The sequence below is a fragment of the Tamandua tetradactyla genome, chromosome 11, assembly GCF_023851605.1.
Source record: "Tamandua tetradactyla isolate mTamTet1 chromosome 11, mTamTet1.pri, whole genome shotgun sequence".
NCBI classification, from domain to species: Eukaryota; Metazoa; Chordata; class Mammalia; order Pilosa; family Myrmecophagidae; genus Tamandua; species Tamandua tetradactyla.
The window spans coordinates 68658998-68686158 of NC_135337.1; the positions used below are offsets into that span (position 1 = coordinate 68658998).

Here is a 27161-nt window from a genome sequence, read left to right on the forward strand (position 1 = left end):
ATAATAACTACAGAACTGGTCTCTGCTACCCCCTCTTATTCAGAAATGCAAATATGACATACATTTATTGTTTATTTTTTAAACAAATTTTAATTTAAATATAACTGTAGATCCACATTTAGTCATAGGAAATAATGGAGGGAGATTCCACACAACCTTTACCAGATTCCCCCAGGGGTAACAAATTTTATATTATTATATAATATCACACCAAGGATATAGATGTTGAGGCAGACAACTTTTTACAAAATATTTCTATAGCTGTAAGGATCCCTCCTGGTGTGCTTTTGTAGTAATATTTGCTTCCCCAACTCCCTGCCTGCCTTAAACCTTGGCAACCACTTAATTGTTCTCCATTTCTATAATGTTGTCATTTGAAGCATGCTATATAAATAGTATCATATACTCTGTAAAATTTGGGGATTTGCCTTTTCAGCATAATTCTCAGGCGTTTCGTCTGTGTGGTTGGGTGTACATAGTTCATTCCTTGTTATAGCTGAATAGTATGCTGTGGCATGGGTGTGCTGCAGTTTAACCATTCACCATTGAACAGCTCTGGGTTGTTTCCATTTTTTGGCTATTATGAATAAAACTGTTAGAAGCACCCAGGCATGGTTTTTTACACCCTGGAGTAACTGCCTAGAAGTACAATTGTTGGGGCATATGGTAAACAAATGTTTGGTATTTTAAGAAACTGCCAAACTCTTTTACAGAGGGTCAGTGCCATTTTACATTCCCACCAGCAATGTGTGAGAGATCTCCACATCCAAACCAGCATTTGGTGCTGTCACTATGGTTTTTTTAAGCCATTCTAATAGGTGTGCAATGATTTTAGTTTGCTCCTCCCTGATGGCTAACAAGGTTGAACATTTTTCATGTCTATTTGCCATCTGTATATCTCCTTCAGTGAAATGCCCTTTTCAATCCTATGCCCATTTTCTAATTAGATTGTTTTTCTTCTCATGAGTTTTGAGAGATATTTATATATTCTAGGTCCTAGTGCATTTTCAAATATAGATATGAAAATATTTTCTCCCAGTCTGTAGCTTGTCTTTTCAGCCTCTTAACAGTGTCTTTCACAGGCAACATTTTCAAAATTTGGTAAAGTGAAATTTATCATTATTTTTCCTTTTATAGATCGTGATTTTGGTATCAAATCTAAGAACTATTGATCTAGCCTTCAGACCTCTGTCTAGACATTGAAATTTTTGTTTTATGTATTTTTGTAAAAGTTTTGAAGTTTACATCTTACAGTTAATTCCATGATTATTTTGGAATTGTTTTTTCTTTTCTTTTTTTCCCTTTGACTATGGCTATCCAATTACTCTAACATAATTTGTTGAAAAGCTAACCATTCTCCTATCTAATTGCTTCTGAGATGACAGCACCTTTGCCAAAAATCAGTAGGGCATATTTGGGTAGAATTCTTTGAGTGCTCTAGTCTGTTCCATTGATCTATGTATCTGTCTCTTTACCAATACCATACAATTTTGATTATAGTTGCTATATAAGAAGTCTGGACATTGGGTAGAATTGTTCCTCCTTTTAATTATTATTTTTTCAAAATATTTTTAGCTAAAATAGTGAGTTGAGATTTTTCCTCTTTTTAATATGTGCATTTCAGTAATATAAATTTCTCTCTTAGCACCACTTGAGCTGTGTCGCACAGATATTATAGTTTCTTTGATTTGCATTTAAATTTTAGAATAACGGTGTCTATATTTAAATAGATCTTGCAAGTATTTTGATAGAAATTGTGTTAAACTTCTATATCAATTTCAGGAAAATAAATATCTTTATTATATTGAGTATTCGAATTCATGAATGGGGTATGGCTGTCCATTTATTTCAATATTCACCATCATGTAGATTTCAACATAAAGTACTAGACATGCTTTATTAGATTTATACCTAAGTATTTAGTTTTTGAACAATCGTAATTGCAATTGAATTTTTATTTTCGGTGCTGAGTTCATTTGTTATTATATAGAAATCCAAGTGGTTTTTTTGTTTATTTTTCTTGTATCATATAACCTGGCTTAATTCTACATTAGTTCCAATAATGTTTTGGAGATTTGTTGGCATTTCTCTATATAGAAAATCATGCAGCATGCAAGTAGGGACAGTTTTATATCTTCCTTTTCTGGTCTTCATGTTTTTCAAATCCTTTTCTTACCTGATTCTGCTGGCTAGAACTTCTAGTACTATGTTGACTGAGTGGTCAGAATAGACATTCTTGCCTGTGCTTCAGATCTGAGGAGAAAGGCATTCAATGTTTCATAATTAAGTATAATGCTAATTGCAGTTTTGATTTTGTTTTTGTTTTATGGCAGATACTGTTTATCAGGTTGAATTTGTTCCCCACTATTCATATTTTTTTATATTCTTTTCATGAAGGGCTGTTGAATTTTCCAAATTATTTTTCGTCATCAATTAGCATGATCATGTGATTTTTCTTGTTTAGCCTGTCAATATGGTAGATTACACTGCTAGAGTTTTGAATATTAAACTAATCTTGCATCACTGGAATAAAACCAATTTATTCATTTTGTATAACTTTTTTATATATTTCAGAATTTTACTTGCTAATATTTTGTAAAGGGTTTATGTCAAGATTCGTGAGACATACAGTTTTCATTTTTAGGACTGTAGTTTTCATTTTTAGGACTATCTTTATCTGTTTTGGGTACCTAGGTACTACTACCTTCATAAAATGGATTGTAAAATGTTTCATAATTTTCTATTTTTTTGGAAGAGGTTGCATAAAATTGGCATTAATTCCTTTTTAAATATTTGGTAGAATTCCTCAGTAGAATTCTGGGCTTGAACACGTTTGGGTATGGAGTTTTTAAATTATGCATTCAATATCCTTCATAGATAATATAAGGCATTCAAATTATCTTTTTTATATTGTATTCATTAAGAGTTTGTGTGTTTTGAGGAATTGATCAACTTTGTCAAATTTGTCATGTGCATGTACGTAGAGTTGTTTAGAGTTTTTCTTTCTTATTCTTTTGATATCTGTAAGGGATGTACTGATACATTTTTCTTTTTTTGTTCTCTCAGTTTTGCTAAAGGTATGTTAATTTTTAGAGAAGTTTTAGATTTATGGAAATATCATGCACAAAATACTGAATTTCCATATACTTACCCTCATTTTTAATATTTTGCATTAATGTGATCTAATAATCTTTCCAATGAACCAGATATTTGTTTCTTTGATCTTTTCTATTGTTTCTGTTTTAAATGTGATGGGTTTCTGCTCTTATTGTTACTATTCCCTTTCTCCTACTTTTTTGGGTTGATTTGCTTTTTTTGCTTTAGTTTCTTGCTGTGGTGCCCTAGATTATTAATTTTCGGCATTCCTTTTTCTAATTTATGGATTCAATGATATCCCTTTCAGGACTAATTTGCCTGTGTCTCACACATTTTGATATTTTGTTATATTAATTTCTATTCAGTTGAATGCCTCCTTTGAGGCATTCCCTTTGACCTATTAATTATTTAGAAATGTATTGTTTAATTTCCAATTGTTTAGAGATTTTTCTATTACCTTTCTGTTACTGATTTTTACTTTGATTCCACTGTGGTTAGTGAATACACTCTATATGATTTCAGTTGTATTAAATCTGTTTAGTCTTTTTATGGCCCAAGATATGCTCTAGCTTGGCATATATTTTGTGGTCAATTAAAAACAATATATTCCACTCTTGTTCAGTGGCGTGATCTAGAAATATAAATTAGATTCTGATGGTTGATAGGATTCAGAGTTCTTCTCTATCTCTTCTATGTTTTTGTCTAGTTGTTCTATCAATTGTTGGGAAAGGGATTTGGAAGTTTCCACATTTAATGTTTGTTTATTTTTCCTTTCATTTTAATCCATCTTTGCTTTACACAATTTGTAGCTCTGTTGTCTGGTGCACACATGTTTAAGATTGCTATATTTTCTTAGTGGATTGACCCTATTATCATTATGTAATGTTCCTCTTAGTCTCTGAGATTTTTTGTTGTTGTTCTAAAGTCTACTTTATCATCTATAAATGTAGTCAACCTTGCTTTCTTCTCATGAATGCTTGCATAATATATGTTGTTCCATGCTTTTACTTTTAACCCACTTATATCATTATATTCGAAGTGAAATTCTTACAGATTGTATCTAGCTGGGTTATGTTCTTTAATGCATTCTGGCAATCTCTGTGTTTTAATAGGTGTATGTAGAATTATTGATATGTTAGGACTTTACCATTATATGTTGGTTATTTGTCTGTTCTTCATTTTATTTTTCTGTCTTCCCATGGATTACTTCAAAGTTTATTAGAACTCAATTTTGACTAACAAAGTATTTTGATGTTATTGTTTCTTTGTATCTCTTTATAACTGGTTTAAATATTGTCTCGTCTTGCATTTAGAATCACACCAAAAAGTGTCAACTATAACATGTAATTGGGAAAACAAAAGAAGGAAAGTTTCATGTATATCCCCAGTTTTTTGCCTACTTTATACCTTTTTTCCTTCCCAGAGTTCCAAGATTCATTCTTTATCATTTCCTTCATCTATAGAGAACCTACTCTAGCAATTGTTTTCTGTAAGTCTTCCAGTAAAAAAAATTCTTCATTTGTGAATGTCCAGATTTTTCCTTCATTCCAGAGGGATATTTTCACTATTTCTAGGGTTGACAGGTCTTTTCTTTCATATTTGAACGATATGTGTCATTTCTCTCTGGCCTTCATAGTTTCTGATGATTAAAGCTGGCATCATTTGGTTTGTTATTCCCCAATAGGTAAAGTGTCATTTCTGTCTTGCTGATTGCAAGATTATTTCCTTGTTTTTGCTTTCAGAGGTTTTATTATGATGAGTCGGTACAGATTTCTTTTAATTTATCCCATTTGGGTTTCACTCAGTCTCTTGAATGTTACTTTTTGTCTTTCAAACTTGAGAAGTTTTCAACCACTATTGTTTTCAAGTACTTTTTTCATCCTCACTCCTTTTCCTCTCCTTCTGGTCTTAGGTGACAAGAATGCTACATCTCTGAGGAATGTTATTATTATTCCTTTTAAAATAATCTATTTTCTCTCTGTTGCTCAGAATGGATAATTTCTAATATTCTACCTTGAGACCACTGATTCTTTCCTTTCTCCTATCCGTTCTCTCCATTGAGACCTTCCATTGAGTACTTTATTTCAGCTAATTTATTTTCTTTTTTGCTCCAAGTTTTCATTTGGCTTTTTATATCTTCTGCATCTTTGTTGAGTCTTTTTAGCATTTCATTTCAAAAGAGCATTTGCTCATTAAAGCATTTTTATGATCACTTCTAAAATCAGATAATTCTAATGTCTCAGTCATCTGAACATGAACATATATTGCTTGTTCTTTTATTTTTCATTCAGTTTGAAAATTTCCTGGCTCTTAATGTGATGAGTGAATTTTCTATTGAAACCAAGACATTTGGGGTATTATTTTATGAGATTCAAGATTTCATTTAAACTTTATGTTTAGCTGGCTTCCTCTGATGCCCTGTGGCATGGGAAGGGAAAGCGCATCATCTTGTTATTGCTAGAGAGGTGTGGAAGCTAGATCTGCTCTTGGCTTCTGTTGGCATACTAAAAGGGAGGGGTTCCTATCTGCTGCTCAGCAGAGATTGGAGCACCTTATATTGCTAGGAAGTGATGACTTGCCATTGGGCCTCTGTTCGTACCACCTCACCAGAAGGGAAAAGATGCCTTCTTACTGCCAATCGCATATTGTTATCCAGGCTTCCATGTGGTCTCCACCATGTGGAGTGGGTAATGGGGGAGCTTCTTGTTACTGACTTGTGAGGACTCAACCTTCTCTGACACCATCGCCTTCAGGTTGGGGCAGCTCACAGTGTGGAACTCCAGGCTCCTCACCCAGACTTTTTTGCCATGGTTAGGGACCACTGTTTTTTCGGTGGTACTTGGTTAGTATAGGGCGGTTATTGTCTAAAAGCTTCTGTCTTACTGGGATGCCATATCCATTTCTTTTGCTAAAAGGAGAAGGCTTTGGGAAGGCACTTTTTGCATGTTCCTCTTTGGGTTTCCTGGTTGTTAGCATCTTTAGCACCACGTCTGGAATCTATAAGGAAAATTAAACCCACGGAGCCCACCACTATGTCAATCCTGGTATATAGAGTTCCCTAGTCAGTCCGCCTTCTTCTCTCCACCCTTCAGAGTCTATCACCATTAATTTTAGTATAATATCCAGGATTTCGGTTCACTTAGTGGGAGGAATATGGGAAAGTATGTCTATTCCATAGTCCTAGAAGTGGAATTCCCTGATGTTTATTAAAGATCATTCTGTCTGTTATGAGAAAATAGTTTAAAGGGGCAAGAATATAATCAGTAAGTCAAATTAGGAGATTGTAATTATCCTGGCCAAGAATGATAGAAACTGGCAGTAGAGACAGATTCTGAATATATTTTAAGGAGAAGCTGTTAGGCTTTTACAGTGGATCAAATGTGACAGACATTTTGAAGATCAATGTGAGAGAGAATTAGATGTGTAAGGAGAGCTCTTGTGCTATTAGCCAGAGTAAATGAGTGAGTGGTAGGTCCATTTTAGGTGATGAATGCTAAAGGTTTGAGGATAAAATATTTCTGTTTTGTTTTTCCATTCAGGTTAAGTTTGAGATCCTATTACTGTTCCTTTATATTTCTTATGTATAGAACTAAACACAGTTTTTGATGTAATCACTCATTGAATTACCATAATAAACTTAACAACTTGCAAATAATGTGGATTCAAGATGCAAAGATTAGCTAATAAATGTTCTTAAATCTCAAAAACATTTAAAAAATTGGAGGCTATCATACTTGGGTCTGGGGAAATTTGGAAATTATTTAAAAGTCATCAGTTAATGCCTGGACATAATTGTGGTTGATTAGCCACTTAAGAGGTCATCGTAGTTACTCAACATGCTCACTTAAATGCCTATGGTTTTGAAATGTTACTGAATTATCTTTATGATTTCAATTAAATATTTAATAAGGGTGCCCTATTTCCTTGGCGTCAAGGTAAATATGAGGATGAGAAAAAAATTATGGCACAATACCATTTCTTAACCATGTTGCCTTTTTAGCTAAATAATAACTACTTCTGCATTATACCTAGGGAAGGAAAATTCCTGGTATTTTGATGAATACTAATCTGACATTTAATATTTAAAATGTCTCTCTTCTCTGCTTCTAGTATGAGCTGTTTCTTGCTCTATTTTATGGCAGAGGAGGTAGGGAAAAGTATTAAATACATGCAGTATAAAGCTTCTCTTTGCCTCTATCTCCCCACAGAACTTTTCCTGAAAAATACCAGAGTCCTGAAGGGCTTCCTGATTCCTTGGGGGTCTTAAGCCTCGGTGTGGCAGCTGGCAAGCCCACGCCACTGCTGAGGAACAGCAGGGAATCCGCTAGGAAAAGGCAGGTAAAAGGATTTATTTTCTGCTCGTTTTTTCTTCTCCTAAATCAACCAAAAAAAAAAAAAAAATCTGTGAAAGACGTGGCCTGATAAGCAAAAAAAGGAAAATGCCAGATTCAGATTATTGGTTCATAAAATGAGGCTCCGTGCAATTCCGTCTTATTATGCAGAATGGATTGGCTGAAGCTGTTCAAAAGGCAGAGGAGTGATGCATACAGATTCTGCAATGATGGTAAAGAATAGTCGCATGAAAACCAGTTCCCCTGCCCCCAATTTTTAAAATAATTGTTCTTTACCTACTATTTTCAAAAATAATACAGAAACAGAGAACAATGCCAGCTCCAGGCTTTTGTTTCATTTGTAGTTTTTTTTTTTTATTGTTTGCTTTACATAAAGTCTTCAACTATGTTGAAGCAAAAGTTTAATAGTAAATATTATCTTGTTCCTGCATTTGAAAGTTTGTCACAATATTGCATAATTACACATGTTATAGTTTAATATTCAAATTAAGCATAGTATATTTTGATCAAGAAATGAACCCAAGATATAGTAAAGGCACTGGAGAATAGCCTGAATTTGAAAAAGTCATCTTTAGCTTGGCCAAATATATATAATCATATAAATTACATATATTTAAATTATTATGTAAAAATGGATTATAATATAAACATGAGAAAAACAGCCAATGGGAACTAGCTCTCAAAATCTGAAAGCCTAAGCGAGACTACTTTCAGATTTTGAGTGCTCTGCCCTTTAATTGGATATTTTCCCATCCAAAAATTTGGGTAGTACTATGGATCCATTCGTTGATTCATTTGACAAGCATTAATTGTATATTTATGATATGTCAGGGACTATTTTGGTAGTGAGAATGAATAGATTTCATGGATAAATATTCAGTAATTTGTCCCTGAGAACATTTACCCCTGACGTGCAGCTAAAACATGAGAAACGATGAGCTTAAAATATGCGTCCAATCGGCCCTGCGAACTACTACCCTCGTAAAGAATTTAGGAACAGTTTTGATATATCAGGTTTCAAAATGGGATTGTTTTTTTCTGAAGATTTTTCACAAATACAAGTCTAAGGCAGTCTTTGTTCATTTGAGAAATGTCAAGAAGGCTTTAAAAAGACAATCAACAGGGGTCTCCAGAAAGCAACTAGGAGAAAACTTGCCAACAAATCAACATTTACATATATAATGTATCCATATACAAGCAGACAACATAATGTGACAAATACCTATTACTGTGTATAACAAACCACCCCAAATCTCAGTGGGTCAATACAACAGTAATTTTTCTGCGGGTCTTTCTGGGTTCCCTTCTGTGGTGCATCACCTGGGAGTTCGGCTGTGGATGGGTTTAAGACAGCCTCACTTACCAGCTGCTGGAGCTGGCTATAGCCAGGCCTCCCTCCTTCCCCCCTTATTCAGTTGTCCAGCCCATTCTCCACATGCTGCAAGAAATCTGTGAAGGCTCAAAGAGAGAAGATGCAACCCCTCTTGTATAAAAGGAGATGAGAAATATGTAATTGATACACAAGAGGTATAGGAAGAAAAAAATGCCAGCAAGAGGGTAAGAAAAAGTACTTTTTATTTTTTTGAGATAATTTTACTTAAAAATAATTTCAAAAGTACAGAAAAGTTGCAAGAATGGTTCAATGAGCTTCCATATGCCCCTTAATTCAAATTCCCCAGTTGCAAATATTTTACCACGTTTGCTCCACCACTAGAATAGGGATGAATAAGCAATACATAAATTCAGAAAGTAGATAGATTAGTTGTTGCCTAGGACTGGGGTGGAGGGGGGAAATGAGGAGTAATGGGTAAGGTTTTTCTTTTGGGGATATCAAAAATGTTTTAAAATTACAATGTGGCTTTTCATGGTTGCACAACTCTGTATATATATGTACTAAAAACCATTTATTCGCACATTTCCTGTGGGTGAACTGTATGATATATATTTATATACATCAAAACGCTGTTTAAAAATACTATCCTTAAACATTAGATGAACGGCTTTCAATATCAGTGAAATTAAAGATTTTTATTCTTTTTTATGCTAACTTAATCGAATAACAGATAATCAGAGAATCCACATCATCCAGTAATTATTAAGATACCTGTGAATCCCATGATGTAAACTTGGAATGTATAAGTTGGCTTTTCTGATTGTATCTTTTGAGCCTTAAGCATCAAATGTATTTAGTTTTATTTCATATTCCCAACAGATTAGTCAGGACTCTGGAGTTAGAGAAATTGGGCAACTTATTTGAGGTTCACCTAGCCTGGGTGGGGAAGATCTGCGTAAGAGGCCACAACTTGCTGTCAGATCATTATACCCCAAAGGTCCACATTAGTAGGTCAATGGCCTGATGGATCAACTTTAAATAATTGGGTTATGTAACATAAATCAGGCTTCATTGTGGATTTATAAACAGTGTGGAAAAAATGGCAATAGTGAACCTTCTTAAAAAAAAGATGAACCTTGAAAAACTAGATCATTAGAGTTTACATAGGTAATCCTTCCAAGTTTTGATTATCAAATTTCTCTGTAGCAATATTCTTCAGAGCCATCTGGTTTTCCTTCATTTAAAATTCGCTGTGCTTTCAATTTTGTACCTGATATTAAATTTTATATTTTGATAAAATTCATTTTACGTCCCATTGTGTCCAGAAAAAAATATATTAATAAGAAATAACTTTAACAACCAAATAATAACTGATTGGTGAAGCTTTTGATATTTTTTGGATAACTTCTTGATTGCTGCTATAGGCAAAATGCATGCTTTGTGGAAAATACACATTATATTATTGCCATGGTAAGAAGCTGAGGCAAATTATGGGTAATTTCCATTTGTTAGTACCATTTCTAAGGTTATATAAGCAATTTATATTACTTCAGGACTTGTTACCATGGTTATTTCAGGTAATTCCAGGTTATTAATGCTTTTAAATTTAAAATGACTATTTTGGAGGGGGGAGTCTTTAAAAAATCGTTCACATTGGGTTTAGAGAAGTCTGTCTTCCTGTTAGGGTACTTCAGTAGTCGCCAGGTTCGGAAGTCCAGCGGAAGACACCAAGGGGCCCCTCCCTGACCGAAGCGCGAGAACCAGGCATCTGACACATCTGTAGTTTAAGCTGCAGTACACGACAGGCAAAAGCAGCGAACAACAGATGGGAGTCAGCTCTAAATCCTAACATTCCCTCGGCTTTTTGAGATAAAGAAAGAGTGACAGAAAAATTAATGACTGCAAGCTCAGAACAGAAAGGCCGATCCAGATGCTTGTTTGTTTCGCTCTTGCTGCTACTGCAGATACTGGTGCTACGTGCTACTGTTCCTTTATCTTTTTCTCTTTTTCTCCAGGGAGGGCACACGGGCTGACATTAATTTGAGGAGAGGGGAGTGTTTGGGTATAGACACCTGGGATGATTTTTCAAGGATTGACTGGGGGCAGGGAGGGAAGCGTTGGTAGACCCCCTTATGCATAAAGCCCACCGGGGGAAGGGGACACGCATTGCAAGAGTCATAGCCCAGACGTTGTCCACTGCCCGAGAAAAGCTGGCCGCGAAGCTCCATGATGGAGCGATGAGCCCACCGTGCATGGCCGCTCACCTTACACAAATGCGTGTGCACACACACAGCCCGTGCTCACGACTGCGCGTCTCCAGGGTGCTCGGTTAGTTTTGAGCCAGTGGACCCCATTACTCAGGTGTCTTTTCTGAATTTTACTTGATGATGGGCTCTCAGTATTTAAAACCAAATTTCTGGAGTCCACTAGAGATCCTTGAGCAGGGAGGGCAGCTGTAGGAATAGAAACAGACCCAGGTATTTAAAGGCATATAGTCTGTGTGGTTGGATCTTTGTTTTGTTACTCCTGTAACTCCTCCTCCTGCTTTCCTCATCGATCTGATTTAAATTTTATGGCATTCTGTTATATTACACATATTCATGTACATCAAAGCTTTGAACTTTACCACACTTCTATGAAGGTGGTTGGACAGGAACTATTTCCTCTTGAGGAAACCAAAGGGAAGAGTATTTAGTTTGCTTGCTCTAATTCATCCACATGGTAAAATGGAATACAAATACCAAAGGGATAAAAATTAATGAAAATAATAGTAACCAGGAAATATTATTGCAATAACAACACAAAAATGGGATAAGAACCAGACATGTAGCACATGTGTACATGTGTATAAGTGTGAACAGTTGCACAACACATGACGCACTCATACACATGATGTACTTGTGTCATTTGAATCATTTAACGAATTGCTAAAATAAATGCTTGAAACTATCGTATACATAAACTTTATACAACTTAAGTGAATATATGATTATATTTGTGAAAATTCATAATTTAATACAGCAGCTTATGGAAATCTCCTGAAGTTCATTCTACATTTGTTGTCATGCCCAGAACTGATGGCAGGCATATGTGAATAGACATAAATGTACGTAGTAAAAAATTCATAGAAAAAGTATGCTCCTGAATTTCTGGGCAAGTTTATACACAACGCCTTATTTCCTGTTTATTTCCTCCCTGTGGAGTCAAGGAACTTGAAGAAATCTTAATGCAATGGAAATAAACAATATAGGAAGAAAGGAGACCTGCTTCCATTTACCATGTGGATGAATTAGCACAAGCTAACTAAATACTCTTCCCTTTGGTTTCCTCAAGAGCAAATAATTCCTGTCCAACTGCCTTCACAGAAGTGTGGTGAAGTTCAAAGCAAGAACATACTTTGTCATAACCTCTAAGTTTTTACAAACACAAGCCATCAAATTATTAATGAAAAAAGCTTATCTTCTTTACCAAATAAACACACACACCACATCCAATTGCCTTTTCATGAGAGTAGTTAGACAGATATTTTTTTAACTATTTGGTGGGATTCCCTTTCCACCAAACATTCATATCCCCTCTCTTTCTCTCACTTTTCTCTCTCTGGCTCCTTTTATTTCACCATAATTAATTTTCTCTGCTTTCTTTTTTTTTTTTTTTTTTTTTTTTTTTTATTTAAGAGAGAGGGAGGAAGGGAAGGAAAGACAGAGAGAAGGAAGGAAGGAAGGAAGAAAGGGAAACATCTTTTAAACATTTTCTTGTTTTATTGTATTTTGTTTGTTTGTTTGTTTTTTACATGGGCTGGGGCCAGGAATCGAACCGAGGTCCTCCGGCATGGCAGGCAAGCACTTTGCCCGCTGAGCCACCGCGGCCCGCCCCAATTTTCTCTGCTTTCAACCTGATGCTTCATGATACTTATTCACGGACTCTTTCTTTGAACACGCTACTGAGGCAGCCTATTCCAAAGAACATTATACACAGCATATTAAAGAAAACACAGTTCCAGCTAAATTTTTGACATTTTTGCTTTATTAAAATTATAAAATATGCTAAATGGCAGTTTAAAAATTAAGTGAAAAATTGTACATGGCATCTTAGCACCTGTTGGTTAATTGAAAAGGAATGTTGAGTAAGTGGATTAAGTTATGAAAGTTAAGATGTCAAAAGAGTTTTTGTTAAATAAATATGAAACAGACTTTTCTATTTAGGGAACATAGTGCAGAAGAATCATAGATCTGGAAAGAAAGGACTTCAAATGAATTTTCCAGTGCAGTTCTGTAGTATAGAAGAAGTTATAGCAAGTATTAATATATATTCATTTAATTATAGGGCTGCAATATACAGGATGTAAACTTCCACAAAATTGAAAGGAAACATAAGCAGCTCCACAATAACAGCATGAGATTTCAATATACCACTTTTCAATAATGTGTAGAACATCTAGTAATAAGAGCAACAAGAAAACAGAAGACTTGAAAAATACCATAAACAAGCTAGACCTAAGGGATATATCTATATAGAACACTCCACACAACAATCACAGAATACATATTTTTCTCAAATACAAATGGATAATTCTCCAGGATAAACCATGTATTAGGCCACAATACAAAGGTGAATGGATTTTAAAAGACTGAAATCATACAAAGCATCATCTCCAACCACAGCGGAATGAAGTTAAAAATTGATAACAGAAGGAAAAGTGGAAAATTCACAAATATATTGAAAACAAACAATGGACTTAGACAAAGGATCAAAGAAGAACAAGGGAAATCTGAAAATTCATAGAGAGTAGTGGAAATGAAAACAAACAACCGTGAATGCAGTGAAGGCAATGCTCAGAGGCAAATATCTATCTGTAAACACATACACAGAAAAAGAACAAAAAGCCCATAAAAATTACCTAACTTTACATCTTGAAGAACTAGAAAAAGCTGCACGAACAAAAATTAAATTCTTGGGAGAAAGAAGGAATTAATAAAGATTATAATGGAAATAAATGAAATAGAAAGCAGAAAACTATGGAAGTATCATTGAAACTAAAGTTGTTACTTTCAAAAGATCAATCCAATTTGAAAGCACTTTGCTAAGGAGGACACAAATAACTCATAACTACTGATTTTTCAGAAATTAAAATGATTATAAGTGAATATTATGAACAATTGCATGCTAAGAGATCAGAAAACTAGGGAAAATTGAAAAATTCCTAAAACATACAGCTTACCTAAACTGACTCAAGAAAATTAAAGATCTCAACAGACCTATAGCAAGTGGAAAGATTGAATCTGTAAGCAAAAAATTCCCAATAAAGAAAATTCTAGGCAAGTTGACTTCAATTGTGAATTCTACCAAAAATTCAAAGAAGAATTAATACCACTCCTTCTAAAAATCTTCCAAAAATCTGAAGAGGAAGGAGCATTGCCTAACTTACTCCATGAGGCTAGCATTATTCTGATACCAAATCCAGAGAAGGACAAGTAAAGAAAACTACAGAACAATTTCCCTCATGAATATAGATGCAAAAGTCTTCAACAAACTGCTACCAAATTTAACCCAAAAAGATATTAAAATAATTATAAACCATGATAAAGTGGGAGATCCCTAGAATGTCAAGGAGGAAAATACTAAGAAATCCATGTAATATGCCATGTTAATTTAATGATGCAAAAATCACATGACTATCTCAATTGATGCAGAAAAGGGATTTGAAAATAAAAGAACATTTTTTCATGATAAAAACCCACAGAAAAATGCTAAGGGAGTGTATGAGAATTCCGTAGCTATTAGAGTACTCCGTGGTGAAAGATGGAAAACCTAACCCTTAAATCAAGAACAAGACAAGGATGCCTGCTTTTGCCACTGCTATTCAACACTGAACACACATTGTAGTCAAAGAAATAAGGCAAGAAAAATGAACAAGAACATCCAAATTGGAGAGGAAAAACTTAAACTATATTCATAGATGATTGTCTTTCACATAGGCTATCCCAAAGAGTCAACAAGAAGACAAGTAGAGCTAATAAACAAATTCAGCAAAGTTGTAAGCTAAGCCCACACACAAAAAAATCAGTTGGGTTTTAGACATCAACAAAGAAAAATAAAAACATGTTAATTTAAAAGGCAAATCCATTCACGAAACATCCCCCAAATTAAATTTCCAGGTATAAATTTAATCACAAATGTGAAGTACATGCACACTTAAAATCACAAAATATTGCTGAAAGCAATTAAAGAAGACCTAGATAATGACAAGGCATCCCATATTCATGGAGAGGGAAACTTAATATTGTAAAGATCTGTTTTTTTTAAATCTGGTGTGTATTTCACACTTAAACTACATCTCAATTTGGAATGGCCATATTTCAAATAGTCAATAGTTACCTGTAGCTGGTGGCTGCCAAATTGGGCATTGTGGGCTCAGTAGACTAAATGTCTCTGGACTCTCTTATTTATTTTTTTGTATGTTTCCATGCATTTCTTATGAGTTTCTTTGTTTTTTTTTTCCTTTTTGACATGTACGTCATACACTTTAGTTCAGCTAAAAGATTTGATGGGCCTATTCCAATGCCTTATGAAACCTAATGTACTATAATAGCAGAGCCCAGAAATTCCAGGCTTCGTGCTGCTTTTGAAACTATGGATTTTTCCGCACAGTGAAAATGATCTTGTTTTTTGAATGGATCTTTTCTTGGGAGGGCAGGGGGGTGTAACCAGATAAATCGCTGAGCCCTCTTTTTATTGTTTCAGAATCCTGTTTGATTTCTTGCAAAGGGTGTGTTTTTGGACTAATGAACCAAATTCAGTGGTCTTTTTCTTTTTCTTCATAAAACATCTTCAAATCTAATTCTATTCTCACAGCACTGTCAGCAGTATTGATGTCTCTTCTGATAAGTTCTCAGGGTCTAGGAAATTAATTTTTTCCACTAAGCCATGGAAGTTCATATCTGCAGAGCAATTATTTTTCTCAAAGCTACTAAACTTCTGTGGTGTCTGTTTGTCAGAAGTTAGTTTGAAGTACAATTAGTGACTCAAATATTGTTAAGATCTTAATACAACCCACAGTGATATACAGATTTAATGGATTCAAATCTGTATTAAAAATCTGAGCAGCCCTTTTTGAAAAAATGCAAAAGCTCATCATCAGATGCACATGAAAATCTCAAGTAGTCCCAAGTAGAGAAATCTATCATGGAAAAGATGAACACATTTGGAGTTCAAATACTACCTAATTTCAAAACTTACTACCAAGACACTATAATCAAAATTGTGTGATTTGGCATAAAAATAGACATATGGATCAATGAAACAAAACAGAGTCTAGAAATATCCCCATGTCTATGTTCAAGTGATTTCCAAAAAGAGTGCCAAGCACATTAAATGGGGAGAAAATGGGCTCTTCAACAACTGGTGCTGAGAAAACTGATGTCTACATAAAAAAAAAAGTAAAATAAAAAGGTAGCTGAAGCCCTACCCATATCAGGTATAAAAATGAACTCTTAATCAATCAAGGACCTAAATGTAAGAGCTAAGCCCATAAAACTCTTAGAAGTAAACATAAGGGAAAGCCTCTTTGACCTTGAATTTCAGTGACTTCTTAGCTATGAACCAAAGCATGAGCAACGAAAGAAAAAATAGATAAAGTGAATTTCATCAAAATTAAAAACTTTTGTATATCAAAGGACATTACCATGAAAGTAAAAAAGACAACCTGCAGAATGGGGGAAAATAATTGGTAAACATATATTTGAAATGAATGCTTAAAGAACTCCTACACCTCAACAACCAACAGATAAGCCAATTAAAATATGAGCAAAGGTCTTGAATAGACAATTGTTTCAAATAGAATATACAAATGGCCAATAAGCACATGAAAGCATGCTCAATGATATTGGCCATTAGGAAACACGCATTGAAACCGTGAAGCACTACTTCACATCCAGTAGAATGAATACGATCAAAAAAGAAAAGAACAAGTGTTGGTAATGACTCAAGAAAGTCGAAACCCTATATTTTGGTGGTGGTATTGTAACATTGTGCAGCCACTGTGGACATCAGTTTCGAGGCTCCTCAGTAAGTTAAACATGGAATTATCAAATGAGCCAGCAATCCCACTTCTTAATATACATCCCAAAGAATTGAAAGCCAGATCTCCAACAAATATTTTATATCAGTGTTCAAAGCAGTATTATTCACAATAGCCAAAAGTTGGAAGGCATCCACCTGTCCATCAAGAGATAAACTCAAGGTGGTATATTTATGTGGAGTATTTTTCAGTCATAATAAAGTTTTGATGCATGCTATGACATTGATGAACCTTGAAGATGCTATGGTGAGTGAAATTAGTAAGACACAAAAGAACAGATATTGTATGCTTTTACTTATATAAAATAGAGTACACAAATTCATAGGTATGGAATGTAGATTACAGGATACCAAGGGGTTTGGCCAGGGAAACGGAATGCAGAGTTTCTATTTGAGGTGATGCAAACAATTGGGTAATGAGATTTTATGTTGGTGTTTGCAACATTTTATTGTTAATATAATTACTATCACTGAATTAATCACAGTGAAAACAGTTAAAATGGGAAATTTGGGGTTGTATGTATGCTACTACAATGAAATGTATTTTAAAATAAGTGCTCGAAAATAACATATCCTCCTATTTCTGAAGTTAGGCATAATAAATGAAAGTATATCCAGGTGAAAGATCATCTTAACCAGATTTTTTGTGTTTACATTGATTTTTTGTTTTGCTGTTCCATCAACTCCTTAACAGGGGTTTCAAATCTCCCAATATGGTTCTTATGCACTCTTACCCTCCCTTATTGCTTACAGTGGCATTTCTCATATTCTCCTTCATAACTCTCACTTCTTACCTGAAATTTCTTATTTTCACTTCACACATTACACTTGCATTTCTGTTGCACTAAGGCACTAAAATGACAATAGTTTAATTCCATCCCTATATATCATTGTTATTATTTGTCATGATTATTTTTTTCCTTTTTTATGAATTGTAAATCACAGTTTAAATATTATAATTTTTGTTTATTAGTCGGATGACTTTAAAGAAAATTACAAGGAGAAAATAACAGTGTCTAATATATATCCATTTATTTTTCCTCTTCTTTCCTTTATGAAAACATTTCTTTCTTTATGAAGTTCTTTATTAGTTTCTGTATACAGAAACAGCTTGAGACATCTTATCAATTTTAATTTCTTATCATATTTATTTTTAAAGGAGATTTTCATTGGATATAGATGTCTGAATCTGGAAATAAAACAAGAAAGCACCAATTCATGGGAAAAAAATCTTTCTTAAAAATATATTAAATGCGGGGGCGGGGTGCTAGGGTCCTTCAGGGGTAGAATTCTCTCCTGGCATACGGGAGACTGGAAGGCCCATGCACTCCCCAAACAAACCAACAAAAACAAACCAGCAAACAAAATATTCAGCAAATGGTGCTGCAATAGTGGGATACTCACATGGAAAAGGAATGAAATGTGGCCATGCCATATGACATGCAAAAAAAAAAAAATGGAAATTTCTCAATAAAGGAAACTTATGAAAAACCTATTGGTGAAGGACTTGAAGAGTCAGAGAATGGAATCATGCTAAAGACTAAATTTAAAAATTCAAAATAAGATATAGTGGTTATTAATATTGATGTGCCCAATAAAGGAGCAAAAATTGTCAGAGGTTACTGCAGGAAATACAAGAAAAATGTGCTATAAACAAAAAAAGTGGGTTTTTCTCTAAAATGAATTAAATAGAAAAAACTAGCAGTGATTTAGAAGATCTAAACAACATAATTGATACAATAGATCTTATATTTTAAATTCTACTCTGAATCCCAATGATGTGGAGAATTTTATCAATGTAATATAGTCAAGTAATGTAGATCACAGCTTTTGTCATAAAGAAACCTCAATAATGAAATAAATAAAATTTATTTTAAAATCTAAAATAAAAAAATAAAAGTAAAAAGTAATGAATTCAAAAAGGCACATTTTCATTTGGAAATTGAAAAGCCTGCTGTAAATAAGTTTTTAAAGTAAGAGTAGGAAAAAGCTACAAAATTTATTGAAAACAAGCAATTTAAAATACAACACATTTGAATTTTCATGTATGATGTGCTGGTTTGAAAGGATGTATGTACCCTAGAAAAGCCATGTTTTAATTCTAATCCCATTTTATAAATCCAGCCATTTCTTCTAATCCCTATTCAGTACTGTATGTTTGAATCTGTAATTAGATCATCTCCCTGGAGATGTGACTCAGTCAAGAGTGGTTGTTAAGCTGGATTATCTCCACCTATTCGGGTGGTTTTTGATTAGTTTATCGGAATCCTATAAAAGAGGAAACATTTTGGAGAAAGCTAGAGATTCTAAGAGAGCAGAATGACATAGCCTTGAGAAGTAGAGTCCACCAGCCAGTGACCTTTGGAAATGAAGAAGGAAAATGCCTCCCGGGGAGCTTCAAGAATGGAAACCAGGAGAGAAAGCTAGCAGATGACACCATGTTCTCCATGTGCCCTTCCAACCAAGAGAGAAACCCTGACCCTGTTTGCCATGTGCCTTCTCACTTAAGAGAGAAACCCTGAACCTCATTGGCCTTCTTGAATTATGGTATTTTTCCCTGGATGCCTTAGATTGGACATTTCTATAGACTTGTTTCAATTGGAACATTTCCATGGCCTAAAATACTGTTAACTTGAAACTTATTAAACTCCCCTTTTTAGAAGCTGTTCTGTTTCTGGCATATTATATTCTGGCAGCTAGAAAACTACAACAGATTTTGGTACCAGGAGTGGTTCTTAAGAAACAGAATCTTAAAAATGGATTTTTATGAATGGCTTTCTACTCTGACTAGACTTAAAGGCACTAAGGACTCTGATTCCCATAATCGGAAGGACACAGCCATTCCATGGAGTGAGTTGGCAAAAGAGATAGTCAAAATATCGCCATTTGATTCTTCTAATGCTTCGCTTGTACAAAGCCAGGGTCTAGGGGATATGCTTTTGACACCTTGACAGAGTTTTGTGGAAATAGAAGGGGTAGATATGTTGTCTGGTTGTTGTTAGATACACCGTATACATTAATGAGTGAAAGGAATGGGCTTAAGGCATCAAACGAGAAGCTTAAGTGCCATCTGATAGATGTAAACATTTCTATGAAATGTCCTCATAGCAACAGACAAGCCAGCACTTTCCCAATCAGACAAACAGGTACCACCACCTGGTCAAATTGACACATGAACCTGACCATGACATATGGGTAAACATATTATCACAGGTAAGGTCATAGCTTTAACTCCCTCTGTCTATACAATTAAAAAACATCTAACACTAAAATCTACAAAAAGCCAAACAAAAATAAACCAAAATAAAGTAAAAATGAGTTTATCCATATAAAAATTTTAAAAATTGGTGAAGTAGAATACTAGAAATCAGTAGACTCAAGCAATAAAGTCAGCAGTTCTTTTTAAAATTTTAATTAAAAGAATATTTAGCTCTAATTCAACTAATAAAAAAGATAGGAAGCACAAATACCCAATGTAAGAAACTACAAGGGACAAATAACCACCAAATTAGGGAAATTTAAAAATATCACCAAATACATCTTTATACAACAATATGAAAATAACATTTAAAACCTAGATTAAGTGGATTATTTGTTATGTATACAAAATTCATACATATTGTTTACCATGGAAGGAAGAAATTTACCTAGTTAGTAGCAAAAGGAATAGAGAAAGGAGTTAAAGAGCTCTGCTGACATCTAAAACAGGGATGAGAAAATAAGTTCCATCAGTTTGATCAGGTTTTACTCCATGTACTTTGAAGTTCTAATGCTAGACGCATGCACATTTAACACTGTTATGTCTTTTGGGTTAATTGACACCTTTATCATTATATAATATCCTTCCTTATCCCTGGTAATATCATTTGCTATAAATTTAGTTTATCTAATTTTAATGTAGCCTAATTTATATAATCAGGTTATAGTAATATTATATCAATTAATATCATATAATATATAGTTGTATATATTATATAATATAGTCAATTGTATTTTTGACTGATCAAAAAAGAAAAGGTGAATTTTATAATTATTTTCATTTTACTGTATTTTTAGTCCAATTCTTATTTCTGCATGATATATTCTTTTTTGCCAAACTTCCTTTACCAAATCTTCCAGTAAAAGTCTAGTAATGAATTCTCTATTATTATTTTTTTAAAGTTTTTATCCCTCTTTTATCAAAACATTTTAATGGATACAGTCTTTTAGTTTGAGAGTTATTTCTTTTAGCATTCTAAAAATGAGAGAACATAGGTTTGTATGGGCTTCATTTCTGAGGATGTAGAGAACATGAAAGAAATATTGGAAACATTTATGAGCAGCTTCTGTGAGGATGTAGGAAAACAAGCAGGTCAAGATGACCTGTAGGACATTTTGCTGAGTCATGAATTGTGATTTTGTTTTGTCATCTCTGAAAAGCTGCAGTAGACTTTTACATTGCTATGTATTTTCCTGGGTATCAGACTGGGTATATTTGAATATAATATTGTTTGAGACAAGGTACACAGTAGCCCAGGTTTTTGCGTGTTACAGAAGATTCCTCCTAAATTCTGACTGTGACTTACAAGTTTCCCTCTATTTACATTGTCTCAAGAATTCTCATTTGTTTTGTGTTACTTTATGTTTAGTGAGAACCAGGGAGGGAGGGTCTATTTTAAGAATTGCTGCTTCTAAATACATTTTAGAAGACAACTTTAGCCTTTCTTTCCTATCTTAGGTTTTCTTACTATTTAAATCATAATTGCAACAATCACAAACCAACGTCCTTTTGCAAACACGGTTCATTAATTTTCTAGTTAAAGGACAAAAATATTTAAGCTATTTTTTAACAGAGATTTTGATTATTGTTTTCCCAAAGCAATGAAAATAAATCTTATCAAAGCCTGAATTTATTTTGCAGTACCCTCTTTTCATAAATCACTGAGATTTGTAATACTTACTCAAGCCCATCATTTGACCTTTCTGCCAAATACAATATGTCAACCAAAATGATTCTCTAAGGAGAGGAATATTCTCACTAAATCCTGCATTCTATCATCACAGTATTTGATTTTTTTAAAATCTGTGACCTCTTCCTTTAACATTTTAGTAATAATAAGTGGCTAATGCTTGAAAATAACTGGCCCATCCAAATGACGTATTCTGCCCTACAGAATATGTGCGAAGGACAAACAAGTGTTTTTATCATAAACCAACACCAGAAAATAAGCATTAACTAGAAAATACCAACAATTGAACAATAATTCAGAGGATTTGATTACAAGAACCCTGTGTGGAGCTGATTAAGAGAATACTGTCCATGTATTCCAGGAGAAGCCAATTAAACTAACCGTAAAATAAGCAATGATGTTCTCACATTTGCCAGCAAATCCAATCAGCTTAATTTCTATTATAAACTGGTGTGATTCTATTAAATATTCTATGGGGATGACTTGAAACAATAAATCATGTGTACGTAATAGATACTTGGCAGCAGGTTTGTGAAGCAACAGTTCTCAGAGCCAAAGGACTTTCAAAAATCAAACTGTTAATTCCAAGCACTTTAGATTCCAGGTCAAACTAGGAAGGAGGAACCCTTAATATCATGCATGACTGTATTTCCAGGCTATGTATCCTCTTCTTATATTCCCAATGGTACTCTTCAGCCAAGTGGAAGAAATATAACAAAATTCTCAGAAGATAAACGCAGCTTTGTTATTTATGGCTTTCTTTATTTTTCAAGTTTTGTTCTAAATATTAAGAACAAATGTGTCAATGGTTGGCCAATTGCTTTTCATGCAATTTGACTGCTTTTAATATGTGCACAATCTTGGTGCTACATTCAGTTAAATATTTTAAAATTTCTTTGAAAGAAATCGCCATCTCAGAGATTTTTGTCACTTTGGAGGGAGATCTGAGGACTGTATCAATAAACCACGTCTGATTCACAAGCAAGCACGTTATTCTCTCATTAACAACGAAAAAATATAAAGCATGCATATTTATATTAGTTTTCATTCCCTGGGGCTAGATGAAGAAATAAGAAATGAAATGTATACTCTCAGTCTTTAAGAATTACTGTTTAAGATAAGTAGAACATATGGAATAAAAATAAATAATATGGGGAACAAATGCTAAAATAAATTTAGTTTGAAATGCTAGTGATCAATGAAAGGAAGGGGTAAGGGGTATGGTATGTATAAATGTTTTTTTCTGTTTTTGTTTTATTTCTTTTTCTGAATAGATGCAAATGTTCCAAGAAATGATCATGATGATGAATATGCAACTATGCGATGATATTGTGAATCACTGCTTATATGTGTAGAACGAAATGATCAAAATAGGAATGTTTGCATTTGTTTGGTGTTTTTTGGTATTTAAAAAAATAAAATAAATAAATTTTAAAAAAAGAATTATTGTTTAATATTTTTGTTTCTCAGGTCTCCTAGAACCTGAAGCTAATGAATAAAATTGCAATAAATAAATAGATTTCCAATAACCCCAGTAAGGAAGAAGACTGCAATTTGGAATGTATTTAATGTATTCATACTTTTAACAAATATTTATTGAGTTCCTCTATTTTGTCAGCACAATTCAAAAACAATAGATAAATTGGGAGTATAATAGTTTTCAATACTAACTCTTCCACGCACTGTATGATTTTGGTTTAGTCAATCAATTTGGGCCTCAAATAGAGTTTTCAAAATAACTGTGTTTCTGTGTGTGTGTGTTTAAAACACAGGAACCAGATATTAGAGGTTTATAAATATATTCTTATCCCTTTATTTGGCGAACGTCATCTGGTAAAGCTATTTGTGCAATCTGATCACGATCCTACTGCAAACTTCAGAAAATATTAGCTCTCTTTAATCATCTGATTGCTTTGTAAGGACACCATCTTTTACCTACTTCAATAATTCGTTGCAGCCTCACTGAAGCAGTAACCTAAGTCCAAAGGATCATTACTTGTTTTCTTTTTTCCAGTCATTAAGGGAGTATCCTGTTGCTGCCAATCATATAGAAAGTTAAAAGTATGTAATATTCTGTAGAGCCACGTTTGTAATTTTGATTGAGAAAAATATCCAACATTTAAATAGAATTTGATACTGTGCAAATATCTGACATTAAGATAATCTTATTCTTTTCCCAAAGAGTTGCCTGACAAATAGAATTTATGAAAAAAAGAAAATAGTTGACCAAGGCCTTACTTACTTTAAGTATTACCGTTAATATTTGCTAAGTGACAACATTTTATTTTCTAATTTGTACTAGGCAGGCACTTTACATGCAATATCTAATTCATCAGTGAAAATGTACTAAAGGCAGAGTAGAAGATTATGATTAAGTTCTAAGGTCAGTGGAGTACTTAATAACTCTTTAATTAAAAATTATAAAAACCCAACGCAAAAAGCTTAGAAACACATTTATACAGATAATTTATTATGAATATATTCCTATGTCATATTCTTCTCTATTACCTTCAGTAGCTTTCTAGTATTTCAAAAAATAACATAATTGAACACATAGGTTGTTTTCCTTTTCACTATTTAAATAATAAGTTCAAAAATATCCTGATAGAGGCATGTTTGCACATATCATTTATATTTTTCCTAAGGAGCAGTTTTTTTGGGGGGGGGCGGGGGAATTGGTGCATGGTCCGGGAATTGAACCCAGGTCTCCTGCATGTAAGCAGGCATTCCACCACTGAACCCCCGTGCACCCCAGGAACTGTTTTTAAATGAGTAACTTCAGGGCCAAATTTGTTTGCTGAGGGACCATGCTCTATACATCGTTTTACAGAGATTACTTTTTAAAAAGCATTTTTCCATGTTGATATAATAATGATACTATTGTTAAATGACTCAATTTTGATTTTCATTGTGATTGAGACTCCTTTACTTGTTTACTGGCTATTTGTATTTCTTCTTTTATGAACTACCTGTTCAAATTTTCTGGAAATATTTATTAATTAATTTGCAAGCATTCTTTATGAGTGAAGAATACCCATTGTTTATCATATATATTCTTATGGAAATAATAGCGCATGGCCACATTTTGCAACGGTTTCTGAAGAAGATGAGCGGTATTTCACATTGTCTCATCCTATATTTCAGGATGAGATATCTCAGTCTTTAGGAATTACTGTTTAATATTTTTGTTTCTTAGTTCTCCTAGAACCTGAAGCAAGTACATAAAATTGCAATAAATAAATAGATTTTCAACAACCTCCCTAAAATATCATGCATATTTTAAGAATGAAAAAAACAAAACCTTACCTTTTGCAACATATTTAAATTTATTAGAGCCAATCAGTTGCTAATTTTGCCATTTTAATATAACGTCTGAATAACTTTTCAACACTGAAACTGATCATGATATTGATGTAGCTCATCAAAAATTTTTCTAATTTAATAACACAAATATTGTTTTAATGCTTAAGAAAAGTTTATATACTTTGATTGCACCTATCATTATTTGTATATTGACATATTTTGCTGTGCCTTTTATAATATAACTAACAAAAAAGCATTGCAGCATAGTTCTTATGGGCAAGAAATTGATTTACACCACGTGCTTTATGATAGTTTTTATTCTCACCCTGCACAGAGTAGGGGCTGTCTACTCTGTGATGATTAGCAGTGATGCTACAGAGAAGGCATCCATCATGAAGAGAATGAACAGGGAAGACGAACTCCTGACATTTCTGCACGGGAGCAGGGAAAGACTAGGTAAAAGACAGGAGGAATAGAAGCAGACAGAGAAAAACTGGTGCTGGGAGAAGATCTAAGGAAAGCAAGGGGAAGAAGATCTTAAAAAGGAGTGCTGCAGAGAGATTATTCTTTTATGAACTACTTGGTCAAATTTTCTTGAGGAATTATTTATTAGTTAATTTGCAAGCATCCTTTGTGAGTGAAGAATACCCATATTTTATCATTTGTATTCTTAAGGAAATAATAGTACATGGCCACATTTTGCAAAATTTTCTGAAGAAGATGAGCAGTATTTGGCATTGTCTACTATATTCAGATGTTACTTAGCTAAGGTCTACCTAAAATATCATTTACATCTTAAGAATGAAAAGAAAAGCAAAACATCGTATGACATAGAGTTTCCTAAACTAAATGTAATAATTCAGTACTGGGAAGAAGCTGAAGGTATGTGAAAGGTGGTAAGTTTAGGAGCACATCCCCCAAAAGAGATGATACAGGCCCAAGAAGACATTGGGAGACCGTAGGTTATTCTTGAAAATCAACTTTTGGAAAGAAGTAGGCATGGATGAAAACTTTCAGTCGTAGATATCTGGCCCTGAGATTTTGAAGGGTATGACCTTGGATGGCTCTGACTTTCTCCATGAGATAAATAAGTGATGGGTAGAAGACCTTAGAAGAATGTTGCAAATTTGCTGACTATTGAAGGCAAGAAAGGGGCACCATTGCAACTCACATAAAAGGATTGGCAGGTACACACACAAGAGAGCATATTTGGCAACCTTGACTTTGTAGTGGTACCGATTTCCATGGAGTGGAGTTTTCTCTTGCATTGATGTTCTTCCTGGGTGAATGTAAGAACAGAAACTTTAGATGGAAACCACAATTTTAAGCTAGAGTCATTCATGGTGGTTATGCCTAAATATAAGGAAGTAAAAGTTTAAGTGAAATGGTCATTCTGATGGCTAATCATAGTGCCCAGCTAGAGGGACATGAAAATAGACGGAGGAAACTGAGGACCTGGGAGAAAATGAAGATGACCACAGGTGCTCTGAAGGGGATGGGGACAGAGCACTTGCGAGACCTCAGGGTTACCACATTGTGGTCAAGTCAATAAACCTCTGGGTTGACTTAAGTGGCATCAGATTGGAGCTCAGAAACCTCACAGACTGACAGTCCCCAGGAAAAATTCAAATGATAACTCCAAGCCTAATGATTCTTGGCTGGCATTTATACCAGCACTCTTCAAAAAGCCCTCAAGTTTCTTTTGGCCATTAGTTTTTGGCCATCTTTATCTCAAGTGTCCTTAAATGCTTTTTTCTGCATCTTCCTGTTTATCTCAGTGTTCTCAAATGCATGTCTGCATAAAGTATCAAGGACCAGGAGATAAGGACAGGGACAGAAAAATGCATATTAATTCAAGGACATTGAAAGAAAAAATATATAAAGGAAGATAAAAGTTTTGCAGATAAATAGAGCGCATACATGGTTTACGAAACCTTAACCAACTTTCACCTGAGCCCATCATGAAAATTATTCTCCATGCAATGGCCAGCCTTCTTTTGCTAATTTGGTCAAATTTTCAATATATTGGATACATTGAACCTGGACACA

At 34.0% G+C, this 27161-nt stretch overlaps 1 long non-coding RNA gene across 4 annotated transcripts in view; it reads left to right on the forward strand.

Moving 5' to 3' along the window:
• LOC143649559 (uncharacterized) overlaps positions 1 to 27161 on the forward strand; it is a 115154-nt gene that overhangs the window by 85851 nt on the left and 2142 nt on the right. The window contains exons 4-7 of one of the 4 annotated variants that reach the window (XR_013159105.1): positions 7305 to 7434; positions 8864 to 9005; positions 24112 to 24192; positions 25447 to 25568. This is a non-coding gene — a long non-coding RNA (uncharacterized LOC143649559). The remainder of the gene's footprint in view (positions 1 to 7304; positions 7435 to 8863; positions 9006 to 24111; positions 24193 to 25446; positions 25569 to 27161) is intronic. The other 3 variants (XR_013159107.1, XR_013159106.1, XR_013159108.1) reach the window with 3 other exon arrangements.